Source organism: Gallinula chloropus (assembly GCF_964237585.1).
Source record: "Gallinula chloropus genome assembly, chromosome: 5".
Taxonomy (NCBI): domain Eukaryota; kingdom Metazoa; phylum Chordata; class Aves; order Gruiformes; family Rallidae; genus Gallinula; species Gallinula chloropus.
The window spans coordinates 69934161-69954016 of NC_140090.1; positions in this window are offsets into that span (position 1 = coordinate 69934161).

Below are 19856 nucleotides of genomic sequence, written 5' to 3' on the forward strand. Positions count from 1 at the left end.
GGAATATTTTGATTAATATGATTAGCTATTTACAGAATAAATAAATGACAAGGATTTAACTGTCAGCTGTCTTTGTTGTGTTTAATTTCCAAGCTTATTTTAGAGGCAAGCACAACATTCAGAAGTCTGCAGACCTGATTGCTAGGAAAAGCACTCCTCCATTCCCATGGATCAAACTCTATATGCATTGGAACCAGCGCAGCAGTCCCATTGCAGCACAGTGGGTCATGCCCTAGGAGGCTATAGGAGAACTTCCACTGACTTCAGACCCATCTGGACGCCTATCTGAATGATATGTCCTAGGGAGCCTGCTTTGGCAGGGGGGTTGGACCCGATGATCTCTTGAGGTCCCTTCCAACCCCTACAACTCTATGATTCTATGATTCTTTTAATGCTGGAGTGGGATCCAAGCAGTGGTGAGTAGTGTGACTCGGTGAGCTGCACCAGTGAGAAATAACAAACCCTCCTTTATCAGCTGGTGCTCAACTCGTGGATGATTTCACAAATGGAGGCCAATGCTTTTTGCAGGTGATATGACAGGAAGCGGGATAATGTATTGTGGCAGATTCTGCCTGGAGGAGAATTGGGGTCATTTGGTATGCCCATGTATAATGCAACCTTATGCCATAATTAAGACACTGGATAGAAGCTGTTGAGAAGGATTAGCTACTGATCCATACATTAAATGTTTCTGTTTGTCTAAGCCTCACGCTAGAGGGCTTTTTTAATACATAAAGCCCCTTCAAATCTTTAAATTCCTCTATTTTCTATGTAGATGTCTATTTTTATGTCTTTATCTGTGTTTAGGTGGAACGATGGATTTCTAGAAGGTGGTCTAGCTTTGGAAGCTGGCCTATAAAGCAGGGCAGAGCTCTGTAGAATTGAACCATAATTCCCATGATAGGTCACAGCATTATTACAAAATTGTAGGGGTTGGAAGGGACCTCAGGAGATCATCTGGTCCAACCCCCCTGCCCAAGCAGGTTCCTTAGGACAGACCACAGAGGTAGGCATCCAGGCAGGTCTTGAATATCTCCAGAGATGGAGACTCCACAACACCCCTGGGCAGCCTGTCCCAGTGCTCTGTCATCCACACCATGAAAAAGTTTTTCTGCATATTGGTGCAGAACTTCCTGTGCTCCTACTTGAATCCATTGCCCCTTGTCCTGTCTCCAGAGACCACTGAAAAGAGGCTGGCCATTTCCCCTTGTGTCCCACACTTCAGATATTTATAAACATTAATAAAATCCCCTCTTAGCTTTCTTTTCTGAAGGCCAAACAGCCTCAGCTCAGTCACCAAAGAGAAGTTGTCATTCATTTTTGGGGCAAAAATGGAGAACTCTCATTGTGTATGGAGGTGATTGTGTGTGCACTTTGTTTTTAAATAGCGAAATTCCTCATAAAAACTAGGTACTCCTGCTGAAATATTTTTTCCTCAAAAACCTTGATTTTCTATGATTAGACAGCTATGACTGAAAAATGCCACCTGATAAAATTCTGGAGAGACAGAGGGACATGAAATAATTCTGTAGAAAGAAGTTGTGGACTGAAGGACAGAGCAGACATGAGCTTTCGGACCCCTGTTAAAAGTCAGCTTTGATAGAGGAGAGAGGGGACAGGCAGAACCAGGTTACATTCAATTATTCAATGCATTTCTGTTGCTGGTTATTTCAAATCTTCAAGCTGGTGCTTAGGAACAAAAGGTTGGGGCAACCATCTGTTTCAAAAATGTGCCAGTGAAAATAAAACGATTAATTAGTATCAAAGGTAGACCTCTCATCTGACATGGATTGTGGAAAAAATACAAAGGTATGAAAGGCTCTGAGTGGATCCCTTAAAGTTCAAGGTGTATTTGAAACTAATCTGTGGTTTTCTAGATAAATAAAAATCAGCCTCCTTCTCTTTTTGCTCTTCTGTGCTGTTTTCTTGCTTTCAGAAAATCTCCAATTTAGATTGGTCAGCTTTATCAATGTTATATTTGCAATTCCCTTTGCAATTCCCAGGGTGCTTCAGTGCAGCTGAAGGTCTTTGATGATCATCTCTGCAAGGTTCAGAAGACAGGAATTTCAGGCCACTCTGCCTGGAGATGATCTTCCTCACGTTTTGGTCAAAAATGGAAGGAAAAAAGAAATCCAGAAACTATGTGGAAGGATTGAGGGCTGTGTCAGATCACTGCCAAGTTCCCAGAACAGAAGGACATTTCTATTTTCTTATGGTGGGTAGGACCAGAGGCCACCCACCTTCATGGGTGAAAGCAAGACATAGTACCGTTTTGTTCGTGGATGATTTGCCTGCAAGAAAATTAAGGCTTGCATATATTACGGTATACGTTTCCTTTCAGAGAGTGCATAGGTTGGGCAAATTCACCATCTGGGGAAGAGTCCTTCTTGTCACTAACTTGAAGCAAGTCTCAGGAATACAAACACACCACAAGGTCTTCCACTGAGAAAACCACTCTCAGAACCAATGCTGTGACAAATAATCCCACGTGCCATATATATTTCACCAAGAAACAGGCGCAAAATGCAAGAGTTCAGAATTTAAAAACAAATAATAAAATCATCTCTATCAAAAGCATTTGTATCTCTCAATGTCTCCAGTTCAGAAAACATCATCAGTCATATTTATGAGGAGTAATTTTTATCAATTCATAATTACCTTGTGCAAAATTAATTATCCCAGTGCATAAGAAAAATAAAATATTAAAAGACAAAATGAAATGGCCATAATAAAAACATTTGTAATAGACACATGCATTCTGCACTCAGTAAACATTTTTTGGGTCCTTTTGCACCCACCTCAAACACCCTGGTGCTGTTCAGGGAAGGGAGCCTGGCCTTATCTCCCGTTTGCCTCGTATCCCATGTTGCAGGGGCTAACCCAATCTGGCGTTTTGAGCCCTCAAACCAGTTGCTGATTTTCCTGTGGATAAAAGCTCACTGTTTCCAATGCAAGCCTTTTCGCTTTCCTGGATTCTTCTTAAATTCACTTGGCATCCAAATCTCTCTCAGTGTGCTCTTGAGTCCACTTACCTAGGATAGGCTGACAGCTTGTGTTATCTGAGGAAAGGCCAATTTTAAAAATAAATAAGATGGTTCACTTTAGCTTTTGCACCTACCCTTCCCTCTGTATCTAGTGTATTACCTATGTGCTGCCATGTTCATTGTTTCCAGGCACTTCTACTATTAATAATGCTTTCCAGCAGACTGTCATTTCCCCACCCTGGTCATTATGGACAGCCAGTGACCTTTAATAGTTGAAAGCCTGAGGCAGCGTTGAATGAACTTGCTCCCTACAATCAAAGCAAATTCCAAGGGATAATTACCACATTAAACCTTAGCCAATGTTTTTAATGACAATTTTTTTTTTTTTATGTTAATACATCCAATGGCACCAATGAGATAGATACGCTGTTCTGAACCATGAAAAATCCAGGGTTTTTTTTAACTTTTCACCTGGATCCCAGGAAATTCAGGAGACTGCCTACTAGATTTTGCTAGGGTTTTTAACATTAGTTTTGTCTCACCTCTATCCAAGTCATGGAAGGGGCCCTAAGAGATAGGTAATTATATCAGATTCTGCATGAGCTTAGTAATGCAGGTGTATGCACTGTGTGTTGTGCATGCTATAAGAACAGTTGTCTTCAGGTGTCAATAAGGTGTGCAAGGAGGTGCTCCAGCTGGGACAAATAGCCATGCAGAGACAGAGTGTGCCAGGGCATCTTTCTCTGGAGATTTTCTCTGCAGATTCTGTAAATTCATGGCATTCTTTTGAGGTAGAAATCCATCCCTGTACTCTTGCCATTCTTAGCAAGAGATTTGCAGGGGTTGGGGAGAGAGTGGTGAGAATGCTTCAGCAATGACTTTGAATGTTCAAATACCCCCATTTTTAGGTGACCTTTTACACCTTAAAACATCTCAGTATATGAAAGTATACTTTCAGACAACTGAAGGAAGGTCCTTAAAAATCAATGCAGACCATTGGAAAGCTCAGGCCACTTCATTGCTTCTAGTTGCATCAGTTCTCTAAATTATTTTTCATACCAGGCTATTTAAGATAAAAGGTATTCATTTCATCTTAATACAATGACTATTTAAACAGTTACTATATTTACTAGTGTCAAATAAGAGACAAATGCTTTATAAGTACCAGAACAGTAGATTAGCTCCAAGAGGTTTGCCAGCTGGTAAAAAGTTAAATGGATATTTGTATCACTCTGTTTTCCCACACAGAGGCTTTGATAAGGGGACAACCCTATTTTCCATATGTATCTGTCTTTCTCTGTGATTCCAGTCAAATCAAATTTCTCTGCTTAGGGAAATATATATAAAATAGAGTTTATGAATTACTGGAATCAAAATATCAATTGTCCTATTTCCCTAACAGATTAATGGTTACCAGTTGTAATGCTGCTGATGTCCCTTGTGTGTTGACAGATAGTAAACAAAAGCCTTTACTGAATGCAAATATAAAGCCTAAGAACTGATTTTGTAGTTAAATGCACTATAAATGGGTAACTTATTCGTGGTAAATGCAATGCTGTGTACTTTGTTGGTGGAGCTTAGAGCTCCTGCAGCTGGGCAAGAGGTTTTCAGAAGAAAATACAGCAAAAAAATGTTGGTTGGCTAAAACTATTAATGAATCTGGGTAACTTTTGAGAACTTTTGTCTGGGAAGTTTTCCCTCAGCTCCAGGATAGAAAGAATATTTTGGAGAGAAGTACAGCTCAGTAGAAACACTATAGTGATTTTTCTCACCAGTTTGGTAGCAGAATTCAGTTTTACTTCTTACTTTGCCACTGCGCCACATTTCTTACACATTTGGTTATCCTGGGACCAATTTTTCTACAACCGCTCTCACTCTGAATAATTAGATATTCAGTGGAGGAGAGAAAAAATCCGCAGGATTCCTGCAACCTTATGGCAGTGGCTTGACTTGTCCTCTATGTCTTCATATATGAAAAACAACAATAACACCAAAAACAATCTCTTTGACGGGATGAGGAATTCAGACACTTGAGCTTTGGTCTTCTGGTGAAAATGCAAAAGTTTCCCTTGCAGAGTGAGATGCGCTTCCAGAAACGTATTCAGAGCAGAAGCCTGAGATTTTTGCTGAACTCCCTGGCTGCTGGAGGTACCTTGATCCCCAGGGACTAAAGGCAGCTTTGATTAACCTGCTCGGTTAAGTTCTTAAAGTCACGTGGATTCAATCTTCTTTTTATACAGCACCTACTGCGGGTGAGCACGAGGCTCAGATCTACAGACAGAATTCGATATCTAACTTTCTTGTTTAAAGAGACAAGTCCATTGATATCAGTAGGAGCGGGGCACATAGATATCTCCAGATCTTTAAATTTGCTGGGTAGTGCTAACATCAGAGCAAATGACAATCTTCTGTCTCCTCAGATTTTTGTTAATCTCTGAACTGTCTGTATCAGGTGGAAGTAATTTTGTCGTTTTCTCATGGAAATGCTAAAACTTGCGGCTGCTTATTTTGTCTGATTTTGTAAGATACCTTTTTAGGTGATGCTGTAGCTTGCTAATCATCTTCTTTATTAGCACTATGTTTGTCTGGACCTCCTCTTCTTGGCTCTACTTGCCTAAGAACAGTTTGGGAACTCACAAGCCAGCAGGACTCTTCTTGCCTCGCATAGTCTCGTGCGTGGCTGGCTGCTGCCAGTGCGCCTGCCTTTACCCACTGCCGACATGCTTACAGAGAAAAGCTTATCAGCTCAGGCACTGCTCCCCCCCCCACCCCGTATTAATTTAGATGTAGGTGGTGTGTTGAAGGCCCTGAAGCTGTCCTGACAATGCTTGTTTTGTGAAATAATTTATTCTAATGTTTGTTATTGCTGTTTTCCAGGGATGGTGGTGATGTCAGTTATCAGGCTAGGGGATTAAATTGCTGACACCTCTCCAAAAATACTGGATCCTTAAGAAGTGAGTTGGGCTACTCTTATTATTTACAACAAGAAAGGAAAGTGCAGAGACTAGGACCCTTGTCAGCCATGAGCACCTCAGTAAGGCAGCAGCAGGTCCCTGTTTCCAAGACAATGGGTTTCCCTAAAAAATACAGCTGTTCCTAGTGGGAATCAAGGCATGTTTTTTTCTGAACACAAGGGAAGATTTGTGTTTCTAAAATACTATTAATATTATTTTATTATTTTAAATGCTAAAAGTGTTTTATTGTTTATAGTATTATTTATAGTGTTATATTTTTATATTAACATTATATTAGACTTTATATTAGTATATTTATATATTATTGTATTTATATATGCAATTATTTTTATTATTATATACAATAAATATATTTTATTATTTAGAATCCTATTAAAATTATTTTTATTACCTAGTGTGTCCTGTGATTTTAGGAGAGAAGTGTCCTGTGAAATCAAACTTTCATTCAGAAAATCTTGTAAAGATTTTATTTTGATAAAATGGAGATATTAGATTTTTGTTTCAACTTTATATGTATGTGCAAAAAAATATAAATGTAGTATAATCATCTAGGCATTTTGCACATAGTTTTTTTTTTTTCATAATATGAAAATGCTTTTTGGAAACTACAAATAAGGTGTTGTAACATTTTAATTTTTTTTAATGATGCTATAAAAATAGCCAGATTTGTTTCTAAAACATTTCCAGGAGGAAATCTGAATTTTTTTTTTGTTATATAAGTAGTTTCTGTTTTATACTCTAACTTGCAGGAACTTAATCAAAACCAGATGAATTATATGTCTGAGATGAGACTAGAAACTTTTGGGTAATGCAGAAAGTATCTTAAGATATTGGGAATCTAAGTTTGTAAGCATTATAATCAGAAAGCTTTTTCTTTCCCCTCAGTATCTGCTAAGGTATTTATCAGCCTGGTAGAAGCTTCTCTAAAATTTTCCTCTTCTGTTGTAGACTGCTCCAAACCAAAGTTATACAGACACACACCCAGGAGGTGTGGGGTAGCCCAAATCCCAGGCTCAAACTTTGAAGCTGGGTTTGCAGTGCTTAGAGCCAATAGACCTCGGGCTAAACACCCAGAATGTTGGAAATATTGTGATTTCAGTGAAAACTCATCCCTAGTCCTTCTTTGATGTCAGCTTCACCTGAAATTCTGTCTCTTTTGATCCTTTCAATGCTCAGTGTTGAGAAACTCAGTGCAGAATCACCAATTTGGTTAAAATTTCCTGCTAAGGTGGCTGTTAATTTTAACTAGTAGATGCAACCATAAATCACCAGGAAAAACAATACCTTAAAAGATCAGACTGCATCAGCATCTATCATTGGGTTCTACTGCATCACTGAATTAGCAGCCAACTCCAGCTCCCTTAGGCAGATCAATCATACTGTTAACAGGTTTCCATGATACCATCCTGCAGCAGCCAGTCTCTATTATAACCTGGACAAAATTTCACTGACTCTTCCCTTATCTTCATATTAATCCCCAAATGCTTATCACATTGAAATCTCTCGAACAATCTGCCCAGAGCAAAAAGGGGCACCACCGGTGTCAGGGCTGCTTTTCAGGCGTCCAGACAATCAGCATTGGCTCGTTTCACTGTTATGTGAATTGGCTTGGAAGGGAGACAGTCTTTCTTCCTGGGCAATCAGCACTGCTAAAGCCATCATGGGCTGATTGGTAGTGAACTGATTGGACTGTTGTGTCCATTCCCTTTCTCAAAATATTTGTATGAGATTGTGGCCATGTCACATCTGGCCACTTAGGGAATATACAATAAGGGAATCTATTTCCCTTGCAGATGACAGATGAGATTGGGGGAGGAGGGACTGATGGATATCACAAACAGCTCTCCATGAACATCCTTACTTGTTATTGATGCTATAGCTAAAGCTGGTATAGCTTGAAGCAGAGGAAAGACTGTTTCTGAAAGTATCAGGGAAGCAATATGGATGGGGAAGAAAGAGATTTTCACCTTAAACAAACAAAAAAGATAAATTTCTAAGCTTCACAAACAAGGAGAGTTGAACAGTCTCTTGAAAGAGTTTAAGGACACTAGAAAATGCTAAGATACCCTTGGGTTGCCATTGACATAAACAGACACAGAAAGGAGGATTTAATGGGTGGCATATCCATTTTCTTCATCCTTGAGGGATCAGCAAGAGAGGCCCTCTGAAGTCATGGGTCCTAAGTCTGTATGGATTGATGCTGATGGGGAGCAAGCGAGTAACTAAAAGCAATTATCTTGTGCAGCATTGAAGTATCAATGTATGTTTGCATGGTATGAAACTATACATATATCACCTGGGGTTTGGACTGTATGTCTCAGTGGAGAGTAGAGAATGTCACTCCAGTGCTCAAAAAGCTTACACGATAGACACAGGGGCTTATTTGCATGTGTCTGTTTTGACAGCCAAACACCACTTGCTGCTTACTGAAGTCTGCACCATCAAACCAATATGCTGATAAGATGGCAAAGACTGCAGTCTTCCTTTTGCTCCTCTTTTGAGAACTGAGTCATAATTAATAACTGGGGTGTAGCTGCCACTTTTTGAGCCCCAAGGACCTCCACAGCCTACCTGAGGCCTTGTTACAGAGCTGACAAAGGAGACTATCAAATGGATTCCTTCTCTATTCTCACAGAAAGTCAAAGCACAACAGTTCATCACACTGGAAGTTGGTAAATCACTGTGGATTCAGTGAAATAAACATTCGTGTCTATAAGCTGATCTCACCTGGAGGTCCCCAGGTCTGGTGGTGGCCTGCTTGGCTTTTGCAAGGAAGGATGAAAAGGATGAACTCTGCTCCTTTGGAGGAAGAAAAGCTGACTTTTTTTCACAGATCAGGGAGCAATTTTTATTTTGTTTTCACTCTGAATTCAGCTGGGTTCTTTAGAAGCAATTCTTCCTCGCCTCTCACCCAAAGGCTGGAGCTCAGAGCTGATGGCTGTTTTAGCTGAGGCCTAAAGCCTTTCTGTCAGCAAATACAATTCAAGTTCAAAATGTATTTGCTCCTCTGTAGTCTGCTGGAATGGTAGGACTCCAACTCAGGAAGCTGCCTGCAGTTTTAGAGAAACTTCAATGATGAATGTAGTGGGTTTTAAATGGGAGAAAGTTGGTGGTCTTGGAATGTCTTCTATTGTATATTCACTACAGTATTGGCATCCTCATGACTAGGTAAGAATGTCTGGACATGCTGTATTGAAGTTATATCAATCCAGAGTTCAAATTTAAGAAATACTGTTTGTGTGTATGTTTTCTCCTAGAAGATGACTGTTGTCTCCAAGACAAAAAGTAGTATAAAGTGTGGAGGAAAGGTTGATATGTGAGGAAGACAATGTGTCTCCTATTTGCATCCTACAGATGTCTTGTCAATTAGTGTTCCTGCAATTAAATTCACAGCAAATAGACCTTGGGTCTCAGCTAATGCAATGATTCTTGAAGTTTTAGAGGTTCAGTTTTATGTGAGCAAATGCAGGCTCAAACCATGTGAATCATCTCTGGGTTTTTAAAAAGCAACATTATTTAAAAAAATGAAAGGTAAATGACTTCAGATGGCAAACTGCATGAGGAGAGCTAAATAAGGAAAAAATATTGTTACAGTGACAGTAATATTAGCTGCCACAAACAAAATCAGTCAATAAAAGCACTTTGGAAAGTTAAAAAGCCAAATGAATGAATAAGCTTCTCCCTAAATTCAATATTCTCTTGTATAAAATATTAGCACTCGAACTCAAATCACCTCCTGAGTATAGTATTTTTTTCTGTTCTATCAGCAGCCTCTCTCTTCCACCTAGTAAATTCATTTATTTGTTCAAAACTGCAGTGTGTTGCCAGCACTTTCAAATACACGTATATAAGATAATGCACCCTTCATCCACCCTAAATCTCTCATTCCACAGGTTATTGATTTAGCCATACTGCTGTAAAGACAAATGGCCAAATTCTCTGCCTTTCACTCAATTGACCAAAACTTCACTTGCTTGATGAAATCTGCCTCTGATAACAAGGGCATTGGGGACTATGCATGTGGCCAAGCATGGGACCTGTGTTGTTACTTGCCCACCATCCTGGTGGCTCACAATGAAGGTTATGCTCTGATGCAGCTCTCTAGGCAGCTGAGGTAATGAACTTGATAAGTGATAAATAGTGAGAAGTATGGGCAATGAGAAACATCCCAGGGACCAGAATGCTTGGATTTGCTTTCAGTCCAATGTTTCTGTTCAGAACATAGAAGTTCCACCAAAACTATGAGTTCTGTGAAGTTAATATTGTCTACATGAAGATTTTCTGTTATAACAATGTGGAGTAAGTGTGTGACTATCATGTTGCCAATGGCCCCTTCCAGGACTTTGAGCTAGCCAGTTCATCTCCTTTCACAAGTGAAGTCTCCTAAGCTTCATTAGTCTTAACCTTGGTTTCCAAGAGATCGTAAGGTTTGTATTTTCATGAACTTCTGAATGTTCTTGGATCAACAAGGTTTACCCTGTACTTTCTGCCTACAAGACACTTGAATTTTGAGCTAGGTTTGACTTAATTGATTGGGAAATTTTGACCTTTCAGGTAAGAAGCCAGGTCAGTGACCCAGGGATAGTTTCTGTGGCTCTGTGTGTCAGAAAGTATTTCAAAGCAGTCTCCAAAGATCTCAGTAACAGACTGTGGCTGCTTCTGTAGGGCATTCTGTATCAAGGAGCCAACATTTCCTGCTACTTACAGATTTCTGTGCTAAACCTTTGATTTAGAAATTCTCTGTTAGTCACCTAAAATTGTCACAAATGAGCAGGAAGAAATAAGAGCAGAACAGTTCCCAGTTGGCGGCTGTAGTTGTGGTTTGCCTTGTTCAGAGATAAACATATAACCTAAAGGTTTAAGAAGTACCTGCAAAATGTTCTGGGGTCAGGAGGGAAAGCTGGGAAGATAATAGACCATGGCAGTTTGATTTTCCTTCTTGGCTCAACCTGTTGCATATCTCTTAAAAAAAACATGATTCAAATGAAGCCACATAGGTTGGCTTTTGACTGATTAGACGGAGCAGCAGAGGATCTCCTGGCACATAACAAATGCCCTGATGCCCAGGTCTTTCACAACCAAGGAAAAATGCTACTTTCCCTATATTTATCAGGGTATCTCCACTCCCGGATCCAGTACCACATCAGCCCATTCCTGCAAAAATCCAGCAAACAAAGAACTGTTTGCAGTTCACTTCCAACTACCAGATAGTACCAAATTTGATGGGGTTTTGTTTGTTTATTTTCCCTGACAAGGACATCTGTTTACTAGAACTCATCTCTAGCTTTAGTGAACATCAAAAGGGATGTTTGTGAGACTGCAGCTGGATATAGATGGTACAAAGCCCTTCAAGTGACTGTGTAAATCTTTCTCTTCTGCGTCCCCAATCCCCAAATAGAGATTGGTTAATTTTAAATGCATCTGCAGCTCTCACAAATTCATTTAATGTGACTGTCCTAACTGGTGTTTCAGGATCACCTTTGGGGTAGTGTAGCATTTATCGATTAAAAAAAACCCCAAAACCAGACTGCAGAAAATAACATTTATCCTAAAATACATACATGTGTTCTTTTTCTTCAATACAAGTAGGTATTTGGACAGGTGGGGGGAAAGCTAGTAAATTGGGGAGCATTCCTCTTTGTTATTTCTCTCCTCCTAATATCAGCCAGCGTACACTTAATCTTAGGAAGATCTGATTTAGAAGTACTGTGCTTTCATGTTGTATGCCTGTATGACTGTTTATTTAGTTGTGAGTTGATTGATTAGGAAATAAGCGCTTTTCAAGTTGACAGTATAAATAATGAAACTTTATTAGTGATATATGTGACACACTTAACAATGCTAATTTTCTGTACTGCTCTGTGTAATTCACTTGCCTTTTTCAGTAGGCTGTAAACAATAGGAGGTTTGAGGGAAATCACTAATTTGTTGGCTTTTTAAAAGGCAATGTAAAGGAATCAGAATTTACAAATATTTCCAGAGTGCCACCCAGTGGAAAAAGAAGTGAAGCCACAAGAAAACTGAACCAAAATCCAGCGTCGGGGTGTATGTCTTAATACACAGAACTGTCTCTTCATTTTCCTCTACAGCTAGACAAGGGCAGCTACTAATGGCTTTTATTCTTTAGTGATAACTGCAAAACTTTATTTACTCCTTTTTTATTTGTATTAAAATACATGTATGGTAGAAATAATGAAAATGAATACCTCTCTGCTTTAGCTTTTGGAAAAAAATAACAAATGTCTGGCCTGAGCCCAGGGTTTGATTTAATAATCTAGTATTCACATACCTCAAAAGCTTTGTCATTAAATCTTGATTTCCTTTTCATTCTTTTAATTAAAATATAGACCCTTGCATTTAAAATTATTACATATGTAGATATAAATTTAAGACCACTATGTGAAAAATATTTTAAAACAAAAGCACTTAAAAAATCAGGTTGATGCCTTACTGCTTCTAGGTGTGGCTTTATCACCGGTGGGGCTTGGTGATCCTTAGCAAAGCCAGGATGCCTGTGGTCCTCTGTTCATAGCAGACTCATTGCCATCCTGAAAGCAGGTTTCTGCTACCACTTAATACCTTGTTACAGAGGCAGTCCTGAGGGTGTCAAAACCTGCAGGTGCCAATTTTACAAGCCCACACCAAGTTTACCACAGCTTTGGTATGGGAAACACCAGCAATTCACCAAATCCTTCTTGCTTGAAGATGCCTGGTAGGTGAGCAGGGTTTGGCTCAGGCAGGCTGGCGTGGCTAGCAGGAAGGGGAAGCAGGCAGACCAGCCTGTGCAAACAAATATTCTTGCATCTGTCTACCTCTCCACTGTGGGTAGATTGTGTTTCATAACCCAGACTGCCCCTTGTTGTTTTTGTGGGATCGCAGGCATGTACAAGTAAGCCTTACAAATTTGGCTGCCTCAATAAACCTGGGGTGGTAACCTCCACTGGCTTTAGCGCTGAGGGTATAGGGCATGGTTATCTCTGGGCAATGCTGTAGGTGGCTTTCTAAGGAAGGATCAGAACTGAACAGGTATGTAAATCTCTTCTACTATTTCTGCCCATTGGGACAGGAGTTTAAGGATCTTAAAATATCAATTTCTGCTCCTACAATTACCTTATGAGTACATCTCACCCTCGCAAGGAGATCACCCTTGCACCCTTGCATGCTTGCAAAGCCAGAAGAAGAACAATTTGTAAAAAAAAAAATTAGTAGTAGCATAGAGAGTCATCTTTCCAAATGTGTTTCTAAGTTCTTGCTGACAATAGGAGGAGAGAAATCTGGCTGGAAAGGGAAGAGGCAGAGAAGAGGTACTTGGGTACTTTGTTACTAAGGGAGGCTGTATTTTCTAATGGGGTCACAAAGGTAGATTGAGTGTTGCCTGCACTAGAGTATATTATCAGCTTTACAGGTAGGTATTTCCCTATACCTAAGTGCTCTTAAATTCTTTTGAGAAGACCATATTAATCATCTGTGTGGAAGTGTAGTGTAGGAGACATTTTCCTCTAGTGATGTTGTTTTCCGAAAGAGGAGCTCTAGCGTAATTACTCTATATTTTTGTGGTTGTTGGTACTGTGTAAGAGCAGGATTAAGATGTGTGTGTGACTGAAATCTGTGAGGAAAGAAAGGGATCAGAGTGGCAACCATGATGACACAGACCTGTATCTGTGAGATACAACTGGGGGAGTTCAAATAAGCAATAAGGATCATAATCTTCCAAGGGTCACAGGTTGGATCCTACTTCTGTGGCTTATGTGCCTGCATGCAAATGAGTGCAGGTGGGCACCATGACTGATTTTCACATCACAACACAGCTCTTGGAGACAGTCAGTAAAGTTGTAAAGCTGCACTTTTCCTGCTGCCCCTTTTTTTTTTTTTTCCCCATTTCACTTATGTTTTCCCCACAGGGGTTGATTCACTCTACTGCAATTTCAAACAGATGTGTTAGATCTTTTTAGGCTGACTTTTAAAACCAGCTGGTTAGAGAAATGTTTTTGCTCTTACTGCCAAGTCATTCCTACTGGATCTTGCCATGTTCCTGAAGGAGTTGTGAAGGCTGACAGACAGTGGTCTTGGAGCAGGAATTCAAACTTTGTGCCCCTGGGAAAAAAAAAAAAAGATAAATTTGTAGTTTTAGCTTAATGACAAACAGTTCTTCAAACTCTGGAAGATCTGGTGTTTAACTCAAAGTATTTGATGTTTTTTCTATAGAAACAAAACATCCTAAATCATGTCTGGAGATGTCTCCAGTTGATTAGTTGTGGGTATTTTTACTCCCTCTGAGCCTAGTTTTATTTCACTCATGGGAACGATTTATACATGCAGAAGACGACGCATGCTCTTGAATTATTTTTGTTTAGCTAATATCTCTAAAATATTTTTGTAACTGCCTAAAATATGTGACCTGAACAAAATACATGTGCGAGTACTGTATGATAAAAAGGTTTGTGTGTCATTTTTGCATCTTAAGCTAACCAAGCAGGACAGAAGACAGTTTCTATTGCATCAGATTGTCTTACCTTCCCCTTCACTTCATTGGCCACTGTCAGTGCAGATGAGTATTACCTCACTAACTGTCAAGCCTGTGAGTCCACTTGGATCTCTCAACATATTGCTTCTAATGTAGTGTTTTCTAACATCCTACTTTCACCAGGCTGTACCAGCATATTTTTTAATTTTTCATACTTAGATGGTCAATGTTGTATTTAAGAACCTGTCGCTGATCACAGTTCTTCATAGTTGTCATTGAAGAGTGACAAGTTCAGGCCAAAGTTCTGTGATGTTAATGGAAGCCTTTGCATTGATTTTCATACGTACCAGTGTCTGTGCTATGTATCCATTTCTCTGGACATTGGACTGAACCCCTCAAAATGCTAAGATTACCCAAAAGTGGGAATAAGGTACAATAGGAAGAAGAAGAAAAAAATGGCTCAAACACAAGTTATGGACAAGAATCTTTTCATCACAGGTGAATTTCCTTAGTTGACTTTTATGCAAACAGAAATATAAGAAACAGCACGTTAATCTTGGTGTTAATATAAGGGTTGTATCTTTTTAATTACTCTGGAGTGTGTAAGAAAATTAGTTTGGTAAATATTTAATTAGCAAGTGTAATAAAATACGATTCCAGTTTCTCTATTAGTTCATATTACTTTGATTCTATAATTTTTCCATTTTTAATAATTTATCAAAAACTTTTAGTGGGCAGTTCCCCCTCTACTCCAGGATTGGGGGAAAAAAAATCACTGTGGAAGCAGAACTTTTTTTTTCCCCCCTTTTTCATGACTTCTAGTCCCAAACACAACTACAAGCTGTGTAGAGAGTGGCTTGAGAACAGTCCTGAGGAGAAGGACTTGGGGTGTTGGTTGATGAGAAGCTCAATATTAGCCAGCAATGTGCACTTGCAGCCTAGAAAGCCAACTGTATCCTGGGTTGCATCAAAAGAAGAGCAACCAGCAGGTCAAGGGAAGTGATTCTTCCCCTTCACTCCACTTTCATGACACCCCACCTGGAGTCCAACTCTGAGTGCCCAGTACAAGAAAGACATTGAGCTGTTTGGAGTGAGTCCAGAGGAGGGCCAGGAAGATGAACAAAGGGCTGGAGCACCACTCCTGTGAAGACAGGCTGAGATAATTGGGCTGTTCAGAGTTCAGCTGGGCCTTATAGCAGCCTCCCATCACCTAAAGGGAGCCTTCCAAGAAAGCTGGAGGGATAATGGCTGTAAGATGAAGAAGGGTGGATTTAGATTAGACATTAGGAAGTAATTCTTTACTGTGGGAGTGGTGAGGCACTGGCACGGGTTGCCCAGAGAAGCTGTGTCTGCCCCCTCCCTGGCAGGGTTCAAGGCCAGGTTAGATGGGACTTTGGACAACCTGGTCTAATGGACAGTGTCCCTGTCCATGGCAGGGAGTTGGAACTACATGATCTTTGAGGTCCCTTCCAACCCAAACTACTCTATGATTCTAATCCAGTTAATTACACATCATGTAATAATCTGTTTGGGGTTTTGTATTCATTAATATAATCTAAAAAGTTTATCTTCCCCATATTTTTTAAGCTTTCAAAATGACTGTCCATAACATGGAATAATTAGTACATGGTAATATTTTTGAATGGATGCTATGTAAAAGAATTCAAGTACCTTTTTATGGGGAAGAGCACAGTTTTTGTATTTCAGAGAGAGGTTGGCCTATTTTCACGAGGCTGGAAGAAAATCCAAAGCAACAGCTAGAGGCAAAGCAGGATATGGAAGAAGTTAAGATATCAAAAATCTTGTTCTTTTGCCTGTTACCTTGTAAACATGATTATGCAGTAAGGTTAACAATTAGGATATCTAATTTATTCTCACACAAATCTTTCAAATAATAAATAGATTTTTTTTTCCAAAGCAGTTAAAGTCAAAGCAGTGTTTTGACTAAATATGCTAACCATTTACCATTATTTGTAATTACAAAATATGAGTTTAATCTCATAAAATTTTCAGTAGTATATTAGCACAAATGGCTTCTGATTTCTCCTAGAAAGTCAGAGTACAGCATAACTCTATCAGTTCCTCAGTGGCAACTGTGTAATTGCATATTAATAATGTAATGGTTAAATACAAGTTAAATACTGAGTAAATGCCTGGAAAATGTATATTCATCTTGATCTTCTAAAATCTGGAGTAAATGGTCGGTAGTAGTTCCTTTGCAGTTGATTTCCTTGCAAACATTGGACTTGTTCATTAATTACTCTTAGTGCTAAAGAAACCTGCTGCAATTGAAAGTATTTACAATAGAAGCATCATAAATATGGAAACAAAGACATTAACTGTACCAAAATGTAACAGGCATACTTTTGGCACAGTGTTTATGGAACACTCTTGGTTATCAAACCATTGAAAGTAGTAGTTAATGCCCAATGTAGCAGCTAATTTCTGCCACATGGTATTTGCCTGAGAAATTAGCCTGGGAGTGAGCCAGCTGGTATTGCACAGTTTCACTAACTTTGCAGCTCTATTAGTTTGAAGTCAGGAGTTCAGACATGGCCCTGACAAGCATATGATTCTGTGCCATGCTGCCTGTCCTGGGAAGCTGTTCAGTTTTTCTATATTTAACAGATGAAAATGTCTCCAGAGTTCATCAAACACATACTCAAGATATCACAAGCTGCAGCTGGCAGCTGTGAGCTCTGTAGTTCAAGGTGAATGGGACACTAATTAGTAAGTATATAGGGTTATCAGCATGTGCAACACCCACTTTTTTGAGCAGCGGAGGAAAATGAATTAATAGTCAAGAGAAAGAGGACCCTTCTCCAGCTGCCTCCAGCTCCACTGCAGCTCTCCTTCCTCCGTCTGCCCACAGGCTTCCAGGGTGAGAGCTAGAGAGATCTCCTGCAGGCACAGCTGTGAGCACCAGGGGAGCTTGTCAGGGCTGGCTGGCATGGGGGAGAGCCAGGTCACCGCTGGAGCAGAATTGTTCTGCTCCCTTCCCACCGCCTCCTCAGACACTGTAAAAGCCTGGTAATGCAGCAAGCTCCAAAAACAGTGGGCAGCCTTGAATTATGGGAACTATCTGCTAGTGAAAACCAGCAGAGAACAAGAGCCAGCTGACAAGCAACCTCTCTTCTGGTGTCAGCAGAAATTGAGGGTAAAAGAGAAGATAGGACTGAAAATTGCTGGAACACAGAGTTGAATAATAACCAAGGAATGATCTTTCTTAAAGTGAGAAAGAGCAAGATTAATGTGCGTTTTACCAAGAGATAACACTTTCGTAATTACTATTAAGTATCTAGAAGTCCCTAATTCAAAATACAGATAATTTACTGTAAATCTTTCCACCGACTGCCATATTTTCAGCAACTCTTGGCTGTAAATTTAATAGCTGCAAGAAAAATGCAGTTCAATGTATGTAGAATCACAGCCTTCCAAATCTTTTCTTCTTTCCAACAGTCTTTCTTCTCTGGGCTTGGAAACACATTTCATTAGGTAGGAACCCCGTCTGTATAATTTTGAATTATCCAAGGTAATCTTGGTGGATAAAATTAAAAGCCAGGTTTAATGAGGTTGGTTCTTAACTTCCTTGTCATCTGGCTATCAGGGACATTGATTCTTTAGATGTCTCTAAGTCTGACAGCCCATATTCCTAGTAAATCCAGAACTAGTAACTGTCCACAGAGATCTCTAATTTTTGTCAGAGACTTGTGAAAATGTATGTTATACAAACTCATCTGCGGTTCGGTAGCTTTGCTGTCTCCTCCTGTAACTTAACTTTTTATTCTTACCCAGCCAATTCTCCCCTGCCTTCCTCTTACTAGAAAATATTCGCCTTAGTTTGTAGTTGGGCATTTGCAATGAATGGGAGGGAAGGTGAAAGCTTCATGCAGCAGAGAAGCAGCAAAAGAAATAGTAAGTTACTGAAATGTCAAAGCAGTAGAAAGTCTAACCAAATGGATGGTATGATTGTCTGGGAATATCAGGGAAATGTACAGAAAATCACAAGCTGAGGTTCTGTGGGCATGGAGAAAAGTAAAGCTGCCGTATAGCAGGTGGAAAAAAACAGACAGTAATGAGTAAAGAGTACAGCTATAATATCACTTCAGGAATTATTTCAGGTTGTACTGTTAATAAAAGAGAGAGCTGTGCTCTCTTAGACTTCTTTCATAAGCTGGGAGTGTAAGTTCTGCTTCTCACAGGATTGTTCTCAGAGATAAGACTTAAAAGTTGCAATGATATCAGGTGAGATGCATACATGGAAATTTGAATCTTCAGGCTTTGGAAAAGGTCTGCCCTGATGTGAATTACACTGGGTCCCATTCACATAAAGGTTGACCTCTGAAAAGGATCATGCTTACATTCTTGTGGTGTTATAGCACATATATATGCCTGAATAGTGGAGCACCTGACAGCAGGCAGTCTGTCGTGAAGAGATAAAGGGGAAAGAAAAGCTAGAAAGGGTTTCACATTATTACAATGATCCCATGTTAGGATTTGTAGCTCTGGATTGTGAGGGTCCTATTCTGCTGTGCTTGTGAGCATTGCAAGGTAGTGTGCAGGGGTGGGTGGTGCTGAGCCCTCCATCACTGTCTGAGGGCTCAAAGTGTCCAAGTCTGCTGACACAGATGGGAATCCTGATAAATTTACAGACACAAAATGCCATAAACGCTTTACCAGTGGATTTTGTATCTTGCTGTTTGTCACAGCCCAACTACCAGAAGATGTGTCTCTCCTGTGGCCCAGTCTTAGCCTTTCTCACTTTTCTGCAACTTTAATGATTTTCTTTTTTGTTGACCATTTGTCTGACAAGTCAATTTATACAGTTATAGGCAGGAAAAGAATTAACATATCCAGGGGCTTTTCTATTGCTAACATCCCAAACACATGGATAGACTCCAGATAGAGTTATGTCATTCTCTGTAGGATGGATGTGGCTTTGAGCTTGAGGTGAAGATGACTTTTAGTCTCGTTGATGCAGTTCCAGCTTTGTCCTACTGAGGTTTAATTAGCTTCACAGAAATGCAAGCAGTGAAACTGCAAGCCTGAGATGGTTGCTTAATAAACCTTTGGGATGCTGAGATTCGATAACTGAAATGACCTAGCGACATTACAGCAATTTTCTTTGTTAGAAAAACACAGGCATAGTATTCTCAACTTATAACACTGAGTTGCTTTTTAGAATGTCTCTCTAGTTAATACCAAAGTGCAAAGTGATGTTAACCATGATAATAAGATAGCAAATACTGATGGAAATTTGATTGCAAACGAGCGATTTGTGTAGCAAATAAGAATTAGATACCCTAATGTGTTAACCAAATAAGAATCATGAAACACTTGGGAAATTAATGTGTAAAGTAGACAAAATAAAGCATTCAAGGCATGCTGGTTCCTGGAAGTTTCTTTTGCTTTCCCAATTGTCAAGCCATAAGA